General features: G+C 56.4%; 1 protein-coding gene across 1 annotated transcript in view; it reads left to right on the top strand.

The window, feature by feature from the left end:
• Positions 1-8,513: 8,513 nt before the first annotated feature.
• Positions 8,514-19,719, top strand: part of OSGIN1 (oxidative stress induced growth inhibitor 1) — a 34,231-nt gene continuing 23,025 nt past the window's right edge. Inside the window, exon 1 of the mRNA XM_058440441.1 lies at positions 8,514-8,599. The gene's annotated coding sequence lies outside the window, so the exon portion shown is untranslated. The remainder of the gene's footprint in view (positions 8,600-19,719) is intronic.

Here is a 19,719-nt window from a genome sequence, read left to right as displayed (position 1 = left end):
GATCATTCGTTCCCGGGAGAGGTGGGAATGGCTCCTGTGTACACTGCATTGCACAGGGGCTTGAGGGGACCTCCCGACCCCTGATGGCCGAGCACCCCTGTCATACTCCTCAGGGAGAGCCCAGGCCACCCAGCTAGCTCCAGACTGGCTCTGCAGGGCCTCAGAATCTGAAGTCGCTGTGGTCACTCTGAGGCCTCCCTATCTCTGTGTCTTCCTACCCCTCCATCCCTCCTTCCCTCCGAGGGCTTGACCTTCACTGACCTCCAGGACAAGAACAACCAAGAGTCACCTTCACTGACATCCAGGACAAGAACAACCAAGAGTCACTCCCAAGAGGGCTTCCCTCCTCCTCGTTCCGTGTGGCCTCAGAAGTGGGGGAATCTCAGTGCTTTGTGCAGGCATTTGTAAATCTGAGCTCTGTTTGAAAGTAAACATGAGGTGTACTGAAGATTTAAATCGAGCAAACACCTCTGTGATTTCCAACTGGATTCTGAGGCGCTTACTGAAATATGAAGTCCATTTTGATCTATTCTTAGAAACAAAAGCTGCCAATGATTTCACCACAGAAAGTCTGCTTCAATTGCAGTTTGGCAGACTCGACAGAGGTGACCCTAGATCTCTTTCTCACCTTTGTTTGGTTTATTTCCACGTTGCATTTATGTTTCCCTCCTGGCTAGTTCTTGACCATTGAGGAAGGGAGAAAGAAACGAGATTCTCTGCTCTGGGCCAGGTATTCTCTGTACACGTCCCTGGTCCCAGCCTCCCTCCTTCCCTGGAGGATCACCACGTCCAACCCTGAAGCTGGAGCGAGGGTTCCTCACTTAGAGATGAGGCGGCGAGCTGGGAGAGGGTTAGGCGGCGAGCGGGGAGAGGGTTAGGCGGCGACCTGGGAGAGTTAGGTGGCGAGCTGGGAGATGGTTGAGCAGCTGCTGAGGGCAGAGCTGGGACTCAAACCCGGGCCCGACCACCACCCAGCTCTCCTTCCACCCCACTGGTCCACCTCCTGCCCATACGTGGGGAGACCCACGTGAAGGCCCAGAGAGGAGAAGGCCAGCAGTGGGTAGAACAGAGTGGGCCGCCGGTTTTGGCAAGCCTGGAGGGGAATAGGTCAGAAAGGTAGCCCGGCTGGGCTGAGAGACTGAGGACAGGGGGTGTTAGGGTGCTGACATTCTGGCAGGGGGGCGGGGGTCTGTGGAAGACAACCCCAGGCTGGGGTGGCTTCTCTAAAACCCAAGCATGCACAGTGCTGGCCGTATCGGTCCGAGCCCTCGGCTGCCCGGGACAGAAGCTGAGCTCCTGCCAAAGCATAAAATCCAGGCCAGCGAGGGGCAGCCAGACCACGGGAAGACAGGAATCTGGACCTGGCTCTCATGCAGGAAGCAGGCTGCGCACGGCTCCAGCGCCATAGAGACAGCCTCCTCTCATGACCCCACACTCAGCCCGGGCCGTGGTGGGAATGGTGGTTGGCCCGGTTTGGAGATGGGGGATCTGGCCCTGTGGTGAGTGCAGCCACAGCAGGTGTCTCTCCGGAGCAGTTGCGTAGAACAACTGGTGTCCCCTCTTCATGTTGACGAGGGGAGATGAGTGGCCCAGGCAGTTCCTAGAACGGGGGAGGTGGAGTGGGCCGGATCCCACCCAGCAGGAGAGCTTGCTTCTGAGGCTCCCGTGCGTCTGTGACAGAGGCTTGAACCCCCGGCTTGTTCTCTCAAGTCTGTTGCCATAGATCTGTCTGCATCGCCTGGCACAGAGGAGAGGCTCGGCAAGTATTTTTGGTTCCCTGAAGAAAGGCAGCCCTCACTCCTGCTGCTCGGACAGCACCCTCTGAATGTGAGTTACTGCCTCCTTGAGAGCTTTCGCAGGAGGGAAGGAGACCAGAGAGCTGCCTTCAAAGATGCCAGAAGCTATGTTTATTTAAGCGGCGCTGCTCCAGAGACAACTGGCCATTTGCAGTCTCCACCCCAGTGTGACTCATGATGCCACCTCTCCTTGCCAGCTCTCACCGAGGCCCCCAGTGACCTCCTAGGGGGTACATCCAGCGAGCTTCCCCCTCAGCAATGGCCAGGGGCCGCCGTGGGCCACTCTGCACTTCCCAAATGCTCGCGGCGCTGGTGCAGATGCACACCCTCTTGGCCGTCCCCACCTGTGCTCCGCCACTCTTGGTCAGCCATTCCTCTTGGCTTCCAGGAGTCCCCTCCTCCTCTAAGGATCTCACCCCCATCCATGTCTCTGCTGTCTCCTAACTACCGATAGCAAGGGCACCAGTGCCCCTGTTTGCCCAGGACAGGCCCTGTCTGGGGCCCTGTTGTGGCATCATTGTTAACAGAGCTGCTCTTCACTCTGAAGTGTTCAGTTAGGACAGTCACTTGCACAGTCCCCTCACTGGCGACACAGACACCCCATACCTGTGTGTTTCCCCTGGATAGCTCAGCAGCAGCTCAGGCTCAGCACAGCCAAGGCTGAATGCAGATGCCCTCCCTCCAAAACCTGGCCTCCTGCAGCTGTTCCTTCCTGGCAAGGCCACCTCCAGCCATCCAACTGTGTAACACAGAAGCCTGGGTGCCATCCCTGGGGCTCCCCTTACCCCCACCTCCCACCCCTCCCCGGGCCCCTGGACAGACCAGTGGCCTTGTTCCCTTCATTCCCTGGCCCAGGTTACAAAGTCTCCTTCCTGATCATGTGTAATAAATAACCTCGCAGGTGCTCTGCCCACCTGCCTATGCCAGACCCTTCCAGACCCTTCTCCACCCCAGCAGGCAGAGTTGTCATTGTGAAATGGAAATCAGGTTCCATCTCTCCTCTCCTTTCCTCCCTCCCGCCATCCCTGTCACCCTCCCTCTCACAGCCGTCTCCGTGGCCTCCCAAGCCTGCTGTGGCCTGACCCTCCCCTCTCTGCTTTTCCAGGCCCTCCTGGCACTGTCCTCCCTTAGTCTGGGACTCCCTGTCCTCCCTCCTTCCTGCCGGGCACATGCTCCTCTCCCTGAAATGCTGTCCCCTCCGTGCCTCCTAGGCAATGCCCACTCTGCCTCCAAATTTCATCCATCATCCTCTGCTCAGGAAGCTTTCCCTGATGGCCTGACCAGGTCACATTCCCCCATTGTTTGCTGTCCTCTCACTGGGGCCTCTCCTTCCTGGTAGCTTCTCAACAAGGCAGTTTCATGTGTGTATCTGCACTAGACTAGAAGCTCTCTGAGGGCAGGGACCCTGCTTGGCTTCTGGCCCGAGGTGGCTGCAGGGTCTGCAAGATCATCAGGGCCCCCTCCAATCTGACACTTGCAGAGGGGACCCCTGGCCTTGGGCCACGCTGGTTACTTGGGTACACTCCTTGCCCAGGGTTCCACAGTCCCTTAAAGGCAGGGTCTTTCTGGCCACGCCTGGCGCTGGTCTGGCCTCCCCAAGGAGCCCTGTCGCTGGGGGTGCTGTGTGGGAACAGGGCACAGGCCCTCCTTCCCAGAGTCCACGAGATCTCACTTTCTCCAAGCCCAGCTCCCCAAGGACTCAGACCCTAGCTGCCCTGCACTGAACGCTGGCTTGCCCTAGCTCACTTGGACCCCACCCTGCACTGAGAAGGAGCGTCCCTGTCCCGGTTTGACGGGTGAAGACACTGAGGCTCAGAGAGCTGAAGGGGCTGGCCGAGGGGACGGGCTTGGGCGCTTCCGTTCTCACACTGCTGCCGTGACACCTAATCCATCCGGGGGAAGTTCCCTTTAAACCCAAAAGGGGACGGTGAAGCCACACGCGGCCGCCCTTCTCAGGAGCCCATTTCCACCTCTTGCGAGCTAGACAGCGTTCCCCAAGTTCCCCCCTCGAGCTGGGTGGGCTGCCCAGCTGTGAACACAAGGACACCTCCGATTCCGTCCTGTGAATGTTGATATTAGTGGTCCCTTCCTTCAGGGGCTGTGGGGATCTCAAAAGATGAGGCGGGTCTGGAGTCCTGCGCGGTACCCGCCGCATGGCAAGCTCTTTACGGACAGCGCAGGGACGCGCTTTGATGCTGAAAATGAGTCTCTGGGACAGGTGGATCCCAGGCTGGGTCCTCACAGGCGCTGTGCACCCCGTCGCCGCGAGATGACGGTGTTGCGCCCCTCCAGCCTCCTCTACTCTGCACTTGGGCGCTGATTGTTAAAATTCCTAACAGGTGAATCGCTTGAAGCCGGGAGGCGGAGGTTGCAGTTAGCCGAGATGGCGCCACTCACTCCAGCCTGGCGACAGAGCGAAACTACGTCTCAAAAAAAAAAATAAAAATAAAAAAATAAAATCCTAACAGGTAGCAAACCGAGCCAGGCGTTAAACCTGCACTCAGAACCTGCACAGCCTCTCCCCACTCGCTCGCAGGGATTAGGTAACGATACTCAGAGCTAGAGCAGGCATTTGGGGCTGCCCAAACTAGCTGCTCTTCCTGCTTTCCGAAGCTTCCCCGGAGGCTTTTCTGGCTCCCAGTCCGAGCCGCCTGTGGTCATCTCCTCCTTGCCCAGCCCGGTGGCCAGTCCCCCTTGCCCAGTCGTGGTTTGCAGTAGAGCAGGGGCGTGGCCATTTGCAAATGTCCCAGAAGGCCCCCTGCAGCCGCTTCACATGGGTCTCAACTTGGGCTGACTGAGGGCGTGACTTTCTGCCTCAGGCATGGAGCCCAGATCACAAATCCAAAGCCCGCTAAATCTAGAGGCCACAGGTCCCAAACACCAGTCATTTGCTGACCACTGTTGCAATTTTTTTATATCACTCCCATCAATAAAAGCTGGATTTTTTCATTAAGTAGAAGGTAAAAGTAATATAAAAACAAAACAGCATTAGATACAGTTGCTTTCTCCCTTCAAAAAAATCCCGGGGGAGGATTAAGAAATATTAAGCTTTTTTAAACATACATTAAGTAGCAAACAGACTTTCTCTCTGAGGACTCAGAAAGTCCTCAAAAGACTTGTGAAGGAGCAAGAATTGGAAAAGGATTAAATGAGATTATTGCTTCATCCAGGAGCCACCAGATTATCACACATCTCACACCCTGGGCAATCCTTTGAAGAATTTTGTCTCTAGACATACAAAGTGCACTTTGCCCTGGGTTTATCTAAGTCCTGCGCTGCTGCTCAGGCTGGAGTGCAATGGGGCCATCTTGGCTCACTTCAACCTCTGCCTCCCAGGTTCAAGCGATTCTCCTGCCTCAGCCTCCTGAGTAGCTGGGACTACAGGCACACGCCACCATGCGTGGCTAATTTTTTGTGTGTTTTTAATAGAGCCAGGGTTTCATCATGTTGGCCAGGCTGGTCTCGAACTCCTGACCTCAAGTGATCCACCCACCTTGACCTCCCAAAATGCTGGGATTACAGGTGTGAGCCACCACGCCCGACCCTTAGATGTGTTCTCGAAAACCCAGTGATAAGCACTGGGACCAGAAGGAGAAGCTACATGCAGGTAGAAGCCAGACCTTGGCGTCCTGGGAGGAGGAGCTTCCCTGTGTGACCAGGAATTGTGGGACCGCAGCAGAGCCTGGCCTCTGCTTGGCATAGTGGCGTTGGTGACCAGCCAAATCCTGCAGGTCTTCCAGAGCTCCAAAATACTTTACTTATTAAGCTTTCACTTAAAATCTCATTTCTAACTGCACTGGAAGTGGCCAGTTCACAAATGTGATGCATCAGAGATTGGCACATTGGAACGACCAACCTGTAACCTTGTGGTGTGAGGTCATCTCGACTTTGTAAGCCCTCAGCATACCCAGGCTTCTCCCAAAACCTGTGAGTTGGAGCACACACAGAGAGAACAATCTGAAACCCTTATAATTTGCAGCTTTTTATCTGTATGAATCAGAGTTCCTGCCCATTCCTGTGCAAGCACAGACACAGGCTGGCTTAGAAACCAGCAGCGGACATAAACCTCTGCTGCCCAAGTGTTGCAATCTTCAAAGCAGCCTTGTGGTTGAAAGTGGAGATTTTTACCCACGACCTCAGGATCATGAAGGCAGCACCCTGTGGTAAAGCAGTCGATTGCCAAAGCTGTTCTGAAAGGAATGTGGGGCTTTCACAACAATAATCGGCACTGGCCTTAGACCCAGGCCGGAGGGCACCTGCCACGGACCCCACGCTTGAGAGGCCCTTACATGTCGCAGACCCACATGCAGAACGGGCTCCTGTGTCCCTGGGATACAGCACTCAGTGCTGGCCCGGACTTAGCGTCCACTCTCGCACAACCACCGCCCAAGCCTCGAAGAAATGCTGTCTGCGTCTCCCATTTGACAACCTCGAAACAAAAGGCCACTTCGTCTAAATGCTGTGAAGGCAGGTAGGTTGTGCATCACCGACAGAGAAAGACATTGCACTGGAGTAGAGGCAAGGCCTGAGAGGTGGAAGAGCTGAGGTGAGACAAGAGGTGCAGTCACTGAATTGTCTGGTCCTTCCTGTCTGACAGCAGGAGTGCAGGAGCCTCTTGCCTGACAAAGTCCAGCTTGCCATGGAGCAGGTGTAATTTATGAATCTCACTCGACTGCATTCAGTTACTCATCCAGACGGTGCCCATCCATACAATGCACAGTCATCTCTGGCATCTTGCTGACCCTTAGGCACATAAAAGCGTAGCTGTACCCAGTTTTTTTTCAGCTGTATTGTTAGACAGGACAGAGGCTAGAAAATACTTTATTAGAACCCAAAGATGGGTCCTCAGCCTGGCATCGTCACTTATGAGCTGTGTGGCCATTACTAAATTTTCAATATGTAAATGTATCCATTTTGGCTGGGCGTGGTGGCTCATCCCTTAATCCCAGCACTTTGGGAGGCCAAAGCAGGAGGATTGCTTGAGCCCAGGAGCTGGAGACCAGCCTGGGCAACATAATGAGACCCCCATCTCTACAAAAATTAAAAATCATATTAGCCAGATGTGGCAGTGAGACCTGTAGTCCCAGCTACTTGGGAGGCTGAGGTGGGAGGTTTGCTTGGGTCCAGGTGGTCGAGGCTGCAATGAGCTATGATCATGCCACTGCACTCCAGCCTGGGTGACAGAGTGAGACCCTGTCTCAAAAAAATAAGTAAACGTATCCATTTTAATGTATAAAAACAATTTAAACCAGTAAAATTAATTTTTTATGTAAAATTTTTCATATTGGCCTTCAAGTGAGGTGTTTGTTATTAAAATGCTTCTGTGGTCATTCGGTAAACAGAGTTTGAAACTTGAGCAAGACGATTAGCAGGCCCTGCCGAACTGCACTGCTGACACTGGAGGCTGAGCCGCCTCCTCCCTGGCCCTCAGGTTCATTCTCAGGTCGGCGTCGGTGGCTGCTTGCAGTGGTGACGATGCTGCTGGGTGCTGCTGGCTCCAGGCACCTCTTGGAATGAGCTGTGATTTTCGTGTCTCCTTTTGCAGCTCTGACTGGAAAGCCCACATCAACACAGAAGGACACATGCTCCATCTGATCTGCAGAGGCCACCTGTCAGAGAGGCCCAGGTGTCCACAGGCCTGGCACCTAGAGCTGTTCCCACAGCTGGCACAGATGACCTTCTGAACATTTCTGATGTCATCCGCCTTATCTTCCTAGCATCTGTGCTGTCCTTAAGCAGCAGCGCTATTCACCCTGGGATCTGGGGCAAAGTGCTGGTGTCCACATGAGGAGGGTAGGAGGTGTCCCTGGGGGTGGGGAAGCAGTGCTGGGTGGAGATGGCTGCTGAGGGGAAGCGGTGGAGAGATGGGCGTGCATTTCTCCTCCCTCGCAGCGGCTGCCCATGCAAGGGCAGCTCTTAGGAGAATAACCATGGGCAGACAACGAATTGTGGGCAGAGACGTGGTGGTGAGGGGATCTCACCCCTCAAGAAGGGTCCCACCCAGAGCTCCCCCCAAGGCCAGCAGCCTCCTGAGCCTCATTCTCCTGGTGGAAGGCTCCAAGCTGACCAAGCCCTGGCTTGATTCTAAATGTGTCAAGTGGTGGAGGAGTGTCAGTCCAGCAGGCGAGTGCCACGGAGAATTTCCTCCCTTACGGGAAGTGGAATGAAGGCAGGACAAGTAGAAACCTCTATCCCCACAGCCAGCAGGGCTGCCTGGGAGAAGGCACAGGCAGGGCACCGAGGTTGGTAGAAACCTCCATCCCCAGGGCTCCCACACCCTCGCAGCCAGCAGGGCTGCCTGGGAGGAGGCACCGGTGGGCACTAAGTTTGGTCTGGGTTTGAGCCCTGCGCCAGCACCTGCGTGCGTGTGACCGTGGGAAAGGCACGTCCTTCAGCAGTTGTTTACTGCGCACCTACTTTGTGCAGGGCCCTGTGTACCCATCATCACAGCAACCCAACCTGCCCCTTGGGCACACCTTGGCAAGATGTGCCCCTTTTCCAGGTGCCACCACCGAGGCTGCAGATGCTCTGGAGGAGCTGCGGCAGAGGACAGGAATGGGGCCGGCTGGGCCCTCAGGCAGAGCCACCCTGAGGCTGCCCACCACTGACTGGGCACCCAAGCAAGCCCAGGGCAGGACTTTGTGATGCCACAAATGGCCCAGCCTGGCCTCTTGTCCCCCAGCTCCCCTGTTACCACGTCGGGGGGGGGGTCCCCTGGGGGAGGGCCAGCCCTACTGTGTCCACTCCTACCCGCCAACTGGTCACCTCTGTACCTCTGCTGCACCCGGCCCCTTCATTGTCGGGTAAGGAGGGCCTGGAGCAGGGAGGGGCAGGGGCTGCTCCAGGAAGGGGTGAGGTGGGCTGCGGGGGCCTGGTAGGGCCATGCAGGAGGAGGGGCTCCCGGGCGGTGGCCCTGGAGTGAGGAAGCTCAGCTTGTGGACTCTGGGGCGCAGGTGGCCTGGGTGGGAACCTGGTGCCGTTGCTTGCCCATCATGTGATCTTGGGACAGTGCCATAACCTGTGAGCTGCCATCTCCCCAGCAGTAAAATGGTTCCTCGGGTCTCTTCCTCACAGGGGTCCTGGGAGGTGAAGTGAGCCCCTCCATGGGAGGCCTTGGCACTCGCCCCATGTGCAGAACGCGCTCAATACACATCAGCCTTTGTCATCAGGCCCCGGAACCAACCGCCACTCATGCCTATCTCAGCCAGGCTTGGGCGCTGTCCTCTGGTCACCAGCCCCTCGTTGATTCCCCACCCACTGCCATGCTGGGACCTGGTCCCTTCATCCTGGTGGATGGGGGAGAGCGGACGGCAGGAGCAGGTCTCCCCCCCGTGCCTCTTTGCGTTTACATCCTGTCATTCTCGCCCGGCTGTGGGTGGCACTCACCTGGAGGAAGGCTTGGGTCCCCGGCACAGGCCTAGCATTAGGTTTTCTGACCCTGAGTCTCATCTGTGAATGAGCTTGCCCAGGCGACTCTGTGTGCTCCACAGTGTGTGACTCAGAGAATAAACTACAGGCCCTCCAAGGACGCCCATAGCCACCCCCAGCCTCTCCCACCACAGAACGGCAGATGCTGCAGCCCCACTGGGCTTTTGGTTCCCAAGTGTTCAAGACCATCCCCTTCTCTGTCCAGTGAGCTCCATTCAGGGCTGAGCAAGAATGGCTTCCCGGATCCAACAAGGAAGGGCTGGGCTGCGGTTTGAACCCAGATCTCTCCAGCCTGTTCCGCTACAACCCATGGCTGCCCATGAGAACCACCTGGGAAGCTTTGGACAACACTGAGACACAGTTCCCAACCCCAGACCACAAGTGGAGACCCTGGTCAGGGGTCCCACCCAGCCCTGTGATCCCAGCTCCACCAGCAGAGGCAGCAGATCGGGGGTCCAGGGCCTCAGTGCACTCCCATCCCCGTCGCGGTGCTCCAGCCCTGCTCCTCAGCCCCTTAGCCCTGGCTCCCGGCACTCCAGACTCACACTTGGTTTTCGAGTCTTTGCCCAATAGTAACCCCCAAAGCTGTCCTGGTCCTTCCTACGGTGGCAGGCACTAGGGATCCCTCAGCTCTGAGTGTGGGAACCCACGCTGGGACCTTATCGGCATGGTAGGTCCAGCCAGGTTTGAAGTTGGACAGGCCCACTCCCTGGAGAGACACCTGTTCCCTTGCACACACAAAGGCCACGGAGCCTGTTGGGTGGAGGCTTCTGGGGCCTCAGCCGCTCTGACCTCACCTCAGGAGGCTCAGCCGCTCTGACCCCACCCCCGCCACTTCCTGGCAGGATGACCTTGGGAAGGCTGTTTTGCCTCAGTTTCCTCATCTGTAAAATGCCTAGAACAGTAGCTCCCTCATGAGGAGGCTGAGACACCCCATGGTGTAACACAGGAACGATGCTGAGCTCTGCCGGTGGGGTGGGGGGTGATGAGTGCTCCCCGGTGGGGTGGGGGGTGATGAGTGCTCCAGAAATGGTCCCCACGCTCCACTCTATGCCAGAGCGTCTGCACTTGGGCCACCGTTTCCTGCGCCTTCTGTAGGAGCAGCATGGGCTTGGCGCACGCTCACCCTGTGTGAGAAGTGTCACTCTCCTCCTGTGCCGTCTCTTTCCCATTTTAAACATCTCCAAGGTTGACCGCAAAGGCTTCTGGGGCTCCAAGGTCACAGCCAAGGGCAGACGAGGTCAAGTACAGCCACACTGCCCCCCTTGTTCCGTTCACTTTGTGAGACTTCGCCTCCGGCAAACACAAGGTCCAGAATGTTCCGCCAGGGCAGCCGCAGGTGCCCAGCTTGGGGAGGGAAGAGGCGCCGAGCGACCCCCCCAGCCCCTGCCCTGCGCCTGCCCCTTGTCTCCTTGATGCGCCTCCCCGACCCCTGCAGGGCCCGCAGCTGTGCTGGAGCCCAGACCTGAAACTTGAAGGAAAGATGATCCTCCATATACTCCTCATCAATCCTTCTGTCGGGGTTTAATCCCCCTGCAATTCCTCCTGAATGGGTTTCCTGTACCTGACGTCACCAGTGACCACAAACTAAGTGGCTTAAAGCAACAGAAACATACCCTCTCATCGTTCTGGAGCAGAAGTCAAAATTCAAGGCATCAGCAGGCCCCCTGCCCTCCGGAGCTTCCAGGGAAGGATGTTCATTGGCTCCTCCAGCTTCAGGGGGCTCCAGGCGTCCCTTGGTTCTAACCGCTGCCTCTGTGGTCTCGTGGCCTTCTTCCCTGGGTCCTCAGATCTCCCCCTTTCATATAAGGACACTTGTCGTTGGATATGGGGCCCACCCTAAATCCAGGATGATGTCATTCGAAGATCCCTAACTGAATGTCTTCTGCAAAGACCCCTTTTCCAGTCAAGGCCGCATTTACAGATTCTGGACAGGTCATTGGGAAGCCACCATTTGGTCCTCAACATCCCGTCTCCTCTCCCTCCAGATGCGACAGCATCTCAGCAGTGAGTTGGAGCCGTGCAGGATTTCTGTTGTGGTTGCTCACTTGGGTAAGCTCCCTGCTCTTACCGACAGTGGATGACACACTCCCCACTCCCACGCCACTTCATGTTCCTTCAGGAGCAGAGGGGGGTGGAAGAATAAACACCCAGATCTTCAAGACGTACAGTCCTTTGGAAAGAACCCAGACTGGCCCCGTTATTTATGGATGAGAATCCTGAAGCCCACCTTGTGGCTTCTGAACTAAGCTCGCAAATCCATCTGATTGTCTGCACCCTTGTCACCACCCTCGCCTCTGGCCTGACCTTTGCAGCAACAGGCCCTTCTCCCAACAGCCGATGGTGGCCTTTCTGCGACCCCCACGAGAGCCTGCTCCTGCTCTGCTCTTCCTCCCAGCCCCAGCCCCCTCAGGGCCACAGCAGCCTCCTGCTCTGCCCCGCACTCCTCAAAGCTCAGCCTTGGCGCTGAACCCCACAGAGCCCTGCCCCCTCCTGTCTCGGCCTTGGCTTCTTTCCCCACTAGGGGGCATCTCTGGGCCCAGCTTTTCTGGCTAAGGTCTTTGGTCCTTAATCTTACTCCTGCAGAAAGTCTCTAAGCCCCCTAGACTGGGTTGGGGGAGCATCTTCTTAGCCCCCCCAGCAGTGTGAGCCATGAGTGTGGCATTTGCCTCCCGCTTGCTCCCCTCCTCTGCCTGTGAGCGCCGTTTGATGGGTCCCAACATTTGCACCCCCAGAGTTAGCCCCGTGCCTGATGAACAAGTAACGTGTCCTGCACCAATTCCCTGGCCGGAAAGAAGCCAGCTGTGGCCTGCTGGCCCTCAGTCCAGGGCTCGTTGTGGCCCCTGCAAAGAGAAAGCCAGCGGCCACTCCTGGTGAGCCAGGGGCTTAAAGGGTCCTGCAAGGGCTGACCCTTCTGGTGTTGTGTCTCCAGGGACAGAAAGGCCAGTCCCAGAGGGAGGAGACCGTGGCCCTGTTCATGTCTTGCTTAAGGAATGCATGTCGGCCCAATTCAGGCAAGGGTATGTAGGGAGCACCTACTATGTGCCAGGCACTTGAGATACACCAGGGAAGAGAGCCGAGGACACCCTGCCCTCTGGGAACCTGCATCCCAAGGTGGGGACTCAGACAAACAAATGAACAAGGAAGTGTGTAGCCCCTAAAGCGCCAGTGAGGCTGTGTAGAAAAATGCAGCTGCGTGAGGGGGAGGGAGTTCCGGTTTCATGCAGGAAGTGCTGGCCTGGCTGGGAACACGCTGGAGCACAGACCTGAACTCACTGAGGTAGTGTCGTGTGGGCGTCTGAGGGAACAGTGCTCCAGGCACAGGAACAGCAAGTACAAAGGCCCTGGGGTAAGAGTGAATCAGGAGCCGGGAGGAGCCCAGGGGATGGAGACGGGGACAAGGGACCCAGCTCAGCAGTGACTTGTCGATATCCGGCGTGGTCAGCAGAGGGCTTTGTTCTGGTGTGGGTGTCCCTGCCGCTGTGTGGAGGGTGCGGTGGGGACACCATTCAGCTGGGAGGCTTTGCAGCAACCCAGGGTTACAGGGAGGGGCCCAGGGGTCAGAATCCAAATCTATTTGCAGGTGGAGCTGGTGGGTTCGCTAAGGGATTGGGGTGTGAACGAAAGAGGGGGCAAGGTTGACTCAGGGTTCAGCCTAGCCACTGAAGCAAGAGAGCGGGGCTGGGGAGGGAAGGAAGGAGGCATGGGCAGCGCCGGCTTTCGCACCCAGGCAGGGAGCAGTGTGAGTTCCCAGGGAGAGGAGGCAGCTGGGCACGTCCTGCGCCGGGTTCACCCTTCCCCCAGAAGCCCCTTTCTTCTGCTGAGCCCGCAGGCAGGGCCTCACCCAGCCACCCAGGTGGGACCCAGCCCACCCGGCCCACCCAGAGCTGAGTGGCTCACACAGAGGGACACCGTGTCCCTAAGTGCCTGGGACGCAGCCCCACTGCCCTCACAGCCCAGCAAGACTCCCAGCCCCATCATCGCTCCGCCCACTTCCCTGTTCCTTGCCACCCAAGAGCAGGAGGCAGCAGGCCTGCCAGGGCACCCAGCCTGCAGGGACGGACAGGGCCCCGGAGCCCTCCTTCCAGGACGTGGAAGTGTCAGAGACACAGCTCCCAATTAAGGGCCTGGGCAGCACCCAGAAACCCTGGACCTCTGCCAGCTGCAGACTCTTCCTAATCAGGGGAAAAGACCCCGAACCCAGGCTGGCTGTCCCAGCATCCAGGCCCAGCTCTGTCTACCCAGCTCCTCCGCTGCTAATAACAATGGCAGCCACTGCTGCTGCAGAGGTTAGTGTGCCAGGCACCATTCCCAGTGCCACCCGTCATTCTCAGTCCCGAGAGATGGCTGCTGTTTTCCTCTCCATTTTGCCCTGAGGAAACTGAGGCCCAGAGTGGTTAAGTCACTGGCCTGGGCCACACAGGCAGGAAGCAGCCCCTGAGGATGGTTCCTGACTCCACTGCCTCTCGGCCTTGTGGGATCAACCCTCTGTCCCCCTCTCCGCTATTGCCATCTTCACCCCCAGAGCTCCACACCCTTGGGTCGTACTGCTGACCTCAGACCCACAGGGCCCTGCCAGCCCCCAGGCCTCTGCCTCTGCTCTTCTTTCCGCCTGGAGTGCTCTTCCCGTGGCCGGCTCCCCACCCACTCCTCGGGCCTCAGTGGAAAAGCCCCCGCTTCACAAAGGCCAGCCCTGATGGCCCATCTTCCCCGCACCTTGGGACCCGGTCTTGCCTTCCTGCTCACTCATTCATTGAATGCAGCTGTACTGAGCATGCCCTGAGTGCCGTCTGGGCTAGGGATGAAACAGAGAATGAGGACAGCACGGTCCCAGCTTTGGCAGACCTGACCTCCAGCACAGGTTGTGCGTTCTTGGGTACAGCTACCAGCATGGCCGGCACTGTCATCTGACCTTCTCCTTTCCGTCCTCCTTCTTGAATATTCATGAACTCATCAGATCGGGCCTGAGATTAGCTGGTCTTCCCGCATGACCCTGGAGAATCATTGATCATCATCATCACCCAAGTGAATCCTTGTTGCCCCGCCCCCAGGTCCCCCTCATCTTGGGCTCTCCCCGCCCTGCATCTGCCATTTCCACCCTCAGGAAATCCCTCCTGCTCCTCAGTGGGAAGGCAGAAACACCAGAGTGGCTTCAAAGGTGAGCCCTCAACTGACAGAGCTTAGGGCCGGTGTAGCAGATGGCATGCCCTGAGCTGGCTCCCATGCTTCCCAGAATGGCCGCTATCTGTGGAGTTCTGCAGAGGACAGGCCTAGTTTGAGTTCCTCAAGACCAAGTTTTGAGTCTCCTCACTGTACTGGTTTCTCTTTTCTGAACATTTTCCAACTTGGTGTTTCCATTAAGCTGTGGGGCTCAGAACGTGGTATCATTGATCAATGACAAATCAAGCAGGATCATCATCTCCCACATTCTGTAGACTATGCCCTTGTTAATGTGACCCAAGATTGCAATACAGAAAGATCATCATCCTCTTGCCTCTCCCACTGATCCTAGCTCTAAGGCAGTGGTTCTCCCCAGCCTACACAATGCAATCATTTGGGAATTTAAAAAATCCAGGATTATCATCTCTGCAGATGGTCTCAGGTGATTACAGTGGGTAGCCAGAGCCAAAAGATGGAGGTGCTGGTGTCCCATGGCCTCCTAGTCCTTTGAGTCCCAACCACTATCCCTAACTCCTGAAGTCCCTGGTCTCCAGGCCTTTAAGGGTGACAGTTGGCATTTATGCCAGCTGCTAACCATGGTGCCCAAAGTGTGTTCCTGGGAGCACTAGTGCTGCAGAGTGCAAAGCCGCACATCTCTTTCCAACTCCACTGCTCAGAAATATTACACTGGTAACGTGAAATTGATCACGGTGGGAGTGTTCACGCCACAGATATTGGCGCACTGCAAAACAGGGCTTTCCACAGTGCCCCCCAAGGCTGGTTGTTTGTTGTTGTTGTTGTTGTTTTCTTGACATGGAGTCTCGCTCTGTCACCCAGGCTGGAGTGCAGTGGCACAATCTCGGCTCACTGCAACCTCCACCTTTCGAGTTAAAGTGATTCTCCTGCCTCAGCCTCCTGAGTAGCTGGGATTACAGGTGCCTGTCACCACACCCGGCTAATTTTTGTATTTTTAGCAGAGACGGGGTTTCGCCATGTTGACCAGGCTGGTCTCGAACTCCTAACCTCGTGATCCGCCCACCTCAGCCTCCCAAGGTTCTGGGATTACAGGCATGAGCCACCACACCCCGCCCCAAGACTGGTTGTTAAACATTTGCCAACACAACACTGTCCTGACCACCTGCTCCTCTTGCCCTCTGGACCGTGTCACAGCCATCCATTGATCAAACCCAACCAGAAGCCAGCTGGCCAAAGCGTGTAAGGGTGCAGAGCCTGGGGCTCAGCCTCCTGGAGCTCAGAGCAGGACAGAGGAGGTAGAGAATGGATGGGGGAAGCCAGTGGAAAGTGATCAGCCTGCCCACACCTGCTCTCAGGGAGACGTGACGCCTGTAGTCAGCATGTTCCTGTGCGTGAGGCAGACCCGCATGCCAGCACTGAGCCAGGCGACCACCTGGTAGCTGGGTGATCCATCAAGGAGGCTCTGTTGCCCTGCTTATGTAATAGACCATGTCAGCCCCATGTACTAGAACCTCTTTTTAATTTTTTGGAATAGCGATAACATCTACTCAAAGAAAGCGATGCTCCGTTTTGATTGATTCATCTCTGACATGTTCCTGAGCCAGGAGTCAGAAGCTCTCACACTTGAGCATATATCAGAACCCCTGGGTCGGGGGGAGGTTAAGAACATGATTGCAGCCGGGTGCGGTGGCTCAGGCCTGTAATCCCAGCACTTTGGGAGGCTGAGGCAGGCGGATCACCTGAGGTCGGGAGTTCGAGACCAGCTTGACCAACAGGGAGAAATCCCATCTCTACTAAAAGTACAAAATTAGCTGAGTGTGGTCATGCATGCCTGTAATCCCAGCTACTTGGGAGGCTGAGGCAGCAGAATCACTTGAACCCAGGAGGCGGAGGTTGTGGTGAGCCGAGATTGTGCCATTGCACTCCAGTCTGGGCAACAAGAGCAAAACTCTGTCTCAAAGAAAAAAAAAAATCAAAAAAAAAAAACCATGATTACTGGGCCCCAGAATCAGACCAGTGTTTCTGATTCTGTTGAGTCGGGAGGATGAAGGGTGCCCACGAAGTTGGATTTCAAAATCCCCAGGTGCTGCTGGCCTGGCACCCCACTTTCAGAATTCACTGCTGCATGTAGACTAAACTGTAATACTCCCCGCCTCTGACAAGTACAAAGTGGCTGGCTGTATTATCACACCAGCAGGCACGGAGGAGGGGCCAGGCCTCCTCCTCGTGGATCTAGGTGGCATGCGTGGACCAGGGTTTGCAGTGAATGAAAGGCCAGGTGTTTGCAAACAGGGCACCAGACATGGGGAGCCCTGGGCAACCTGCCCAGGAATCCTCCGCGAGGTGCCGGGGCAGTACCACGGCCCGTGTATTTCAAGGATATTCAAATTCAAATGTCCTGAATGTCAAGGATAACTTGCCAAGAACAAGAAGAAGAGGACGTGTCTACTCAGAAACCAGAAACTTACAGACCAAGCCCCACCCCGGCAGAGGAAGGAAACAGGAAGTCGGAAGAGAAGTCTAGGGGGAGAAACAGTCACGTCCAGGCTAAGAAAGATGCCACATGTCAAGGCAGAGGAATTTGCCTCTCAAAGCAGGAGTGTGGCTGAATCTCGGAGACACATCAAAACAAGCCAGACGCGAGAGAGGACACTGTGTGATTCCATTTATGTCAAGTTCAGAACAGACAAAATTAATCTGTGGGGACAAAAAGCAGAAAGGGGTAAAAAAACTGAGGGTCCCAGGCCCGTGATCCCAGCACTTTGGGAGGCTGAGGCGGGTGGATCACGAGGTCAGGAGATTGAGACCATCCTGGCTAGCACACTGAAACCCCATCTCTACTAAAAATACAAAAAAATTAGCCGGGCATGGTGGCAGGTGCCTGTAGTCCCAGCTACTTGGGAGGCTGAGGCAGGAGAATGGCGTGAACCTGGGAGGCAGAGCTTGCAGTGAGCTGAGATTGCACCACTGCACTCCAGCCTGGGCAACAGAGCAAGACTCCATCTCAACAAAAAAAAAAAAAAAAAACTGAGGGGCCCCAAGGAAGCCTTCCAGGAGTCTGGGCGTACTCCCCTGCTTGTCCTGGGTGATGTTCACAGGAACAGGCATCTGCAGACGTTCACGCTGCTGCCCCCTTCAGCGTGGAACTCATCCCTCAGCTTGTGCCCACCCACACTCAGTTTCACGGATTGACTGCGTGTTTACTGAGGCCTCCTTGTCCTGCTGGGCTCTGGGGACACAGCTGGGGAGGAAAAAGTCACCATCCCTGCCCTGACTGTACAGCATCCTCAGCAACAACAGAAACCCAGGGTGCTCAGACAGCCCAAACCAAGGTGGCTTCCAGGAGGCAGGTGGAGGCCGCCAGAGGATGCCAGTCAGGACCTTGGAGGAGTTAGCAGGGTGAGAAGATGCTTTAGAGATCTTAGAAGACAGAGAGGCTCTCCCCAGGAGGGCGAGGGAGGGACCTGTGCTCCAGGCAGAAAAGACAGTTTGTGCAGAAGGACAGAAATGGCATGTCCTCAGAGGACAGTGGGCTTTCAGTACGGCTGGAACATGAGGTCCAACGTGGGAACCAGTCAGAGGTCCAGCTGGGGAGACCCACAGGGCTGGGGGATAGGAGGTCTGTGGCTCAGCTGAGTCTAAAGTTTTCCTCTGAAGGCCAGGCAGTCATCAAAGTGCTGTAAGCAAGGGAGGGGCCCGGCCTGCCTTGCAGGTAGAAAGCCCACGTGGTAGCAGGGAGGAGGGGGCTGGATGCTGAAAGGCTGCTGGGGAAACCCTGGTGCAGTGGGGGCAGCCCTCTGGAAAAGTGGGTGCAGTTTCTAATACACATCACCCTCACCTTCCCTGTGGCCCAGTAGTGCCACTTCTCAGTCTTCACCCAAATGCCCAAGTGAAAACACATGGCACACAAAGACTCCCACGGGAACGGCCCCGGCAGCAGGCTGGTGACAGTGAGCCTCCATCCCCGGGAAACAGAGCTGCAGGTGTTCAGACAGGGGACCCGTTCAGCAGTGAGAAGGGGGAACCGCTGGTCTGCACATCAGTGTGGTGACCAACAGAGACGCGACGTAGAGCCACAGAAGCCAGGCACAAGAGAGAACGTCCTGTGCGGTTCCATCTATGCCAACATCAAGAACAGGCACAACTGATGTATGGGACGGAAGTCAGAAAAGGGGTTGACTGCTGAGCCCGGCCGGGTGGCTCACGCTTGTAATGCCAGCACGGGAGGCCGAAGCGGGATGACCACTTGACCCCAGGAGTTTGAGACCAGCCTGGGCAACATGACACGGGGCACCCCGGCAGGAATGCCTTTTTTTTTTTCTTTGAGAGGTAGTCTCACTCTGCTGCCCAGGCTGGAGTGCAATGGCACGATGTCGGCTCACTGCAGCCTCCACCTCCGGGGATCAAGCGATTCTCCTGCCTCAGCCTCCCAAGTGGCTGGGACTACAGGCACACGCCACTACGCCCAGCTAATTTTGTATGTTTAGTAGATACAGGCACACGCCACTACGCCCAGCTAATTTTGTATGTTTAGTAGAGACGGGGTTTCACCATGTTGGTCAGGCTGGTCTCGAACTCCTGACGTCGTGATCCACCCTCCTGAGCCTCCCAAAGTGCTGGGATTATAGGCATGAGCCACCACACCCAGCTGGAATGCCCTTTTTTTTTTTTTTCCAAGACTAGGTCTCACCCAGCCTGGAGTGCAGTGGTGTGATCTCCGCCTCCTGAGTTCAAACTCTTCTCCTGCCTTGGCCTCCCAAGCAGCTAGGACCACAGGCACACACCACCATTTTTTGTATTTTTAGTAGAGATGGGGTTTCACCATGTTGGCCAGGCTGGTCTCCCAACTCCTGACCTCAAGTGATCTACCTGCCTTAGCCTCCCAGCGTGCTGGGACTACGGGTGTGACCCACTGCGCCCAGCCTGGAATCACTTTTCGGCTCGTCTGGTCTGGTTTTCAGAGCAGGAGCCTCAGAACCTCCTAGCCAGGAGTGCACTTACAAAGTTCCTGGTACAAGCCCCATCCACAGCAGGGCCACAGAGATGCACGCTCCATTCCCGCCGCTTCTCTGGACAGTGGAAAACTAGAGACAAATCTAGAGAGGGTTGCCCAGACCAAGGTAAAGCAAAGAAGGGCCTCCAGGCAGAGCCGCGCAGTACAGGTGTAAGGAGGCGGCCACGGGCAGGCCCATGCCCTGGAAGGACAGAGCAGAGAGACCGGGTGGGGAGGTCCTCCCAGGTCAGTCCCTGCAGGGGCTTGTCAGTGCCGGGCCATCAGTCTGGGGTGGGCCTGGGGACAGGAGGAACCCCTGCCGGATGTTCAGTAGAGCAGGGCAGGATCTAATTTGTAGTATATCAG

The sequence above is a fragment of the Hylobates moloch genome, unplaced genomic scaffold (assembly GCF_009828535.3).
Source record: "Hylobates moloch isolate HMO894 unplaced genomic scaffold, HMol_V3 SCAFFOLD_6, whole genome shotgun sequence".
In the NCBI taxonomy this organism is placed as follows: domain Eukaryota; kingdom Metazoa; phylum Chordata; class Mammalia; order Primates; family Hylobatidae; genus Hylobates; species Hylobates moloch.
Note: the sequence above shows the minus strand (reverse complement) of the source record. Positions and strands in the feature narration are given on the sequence as shown.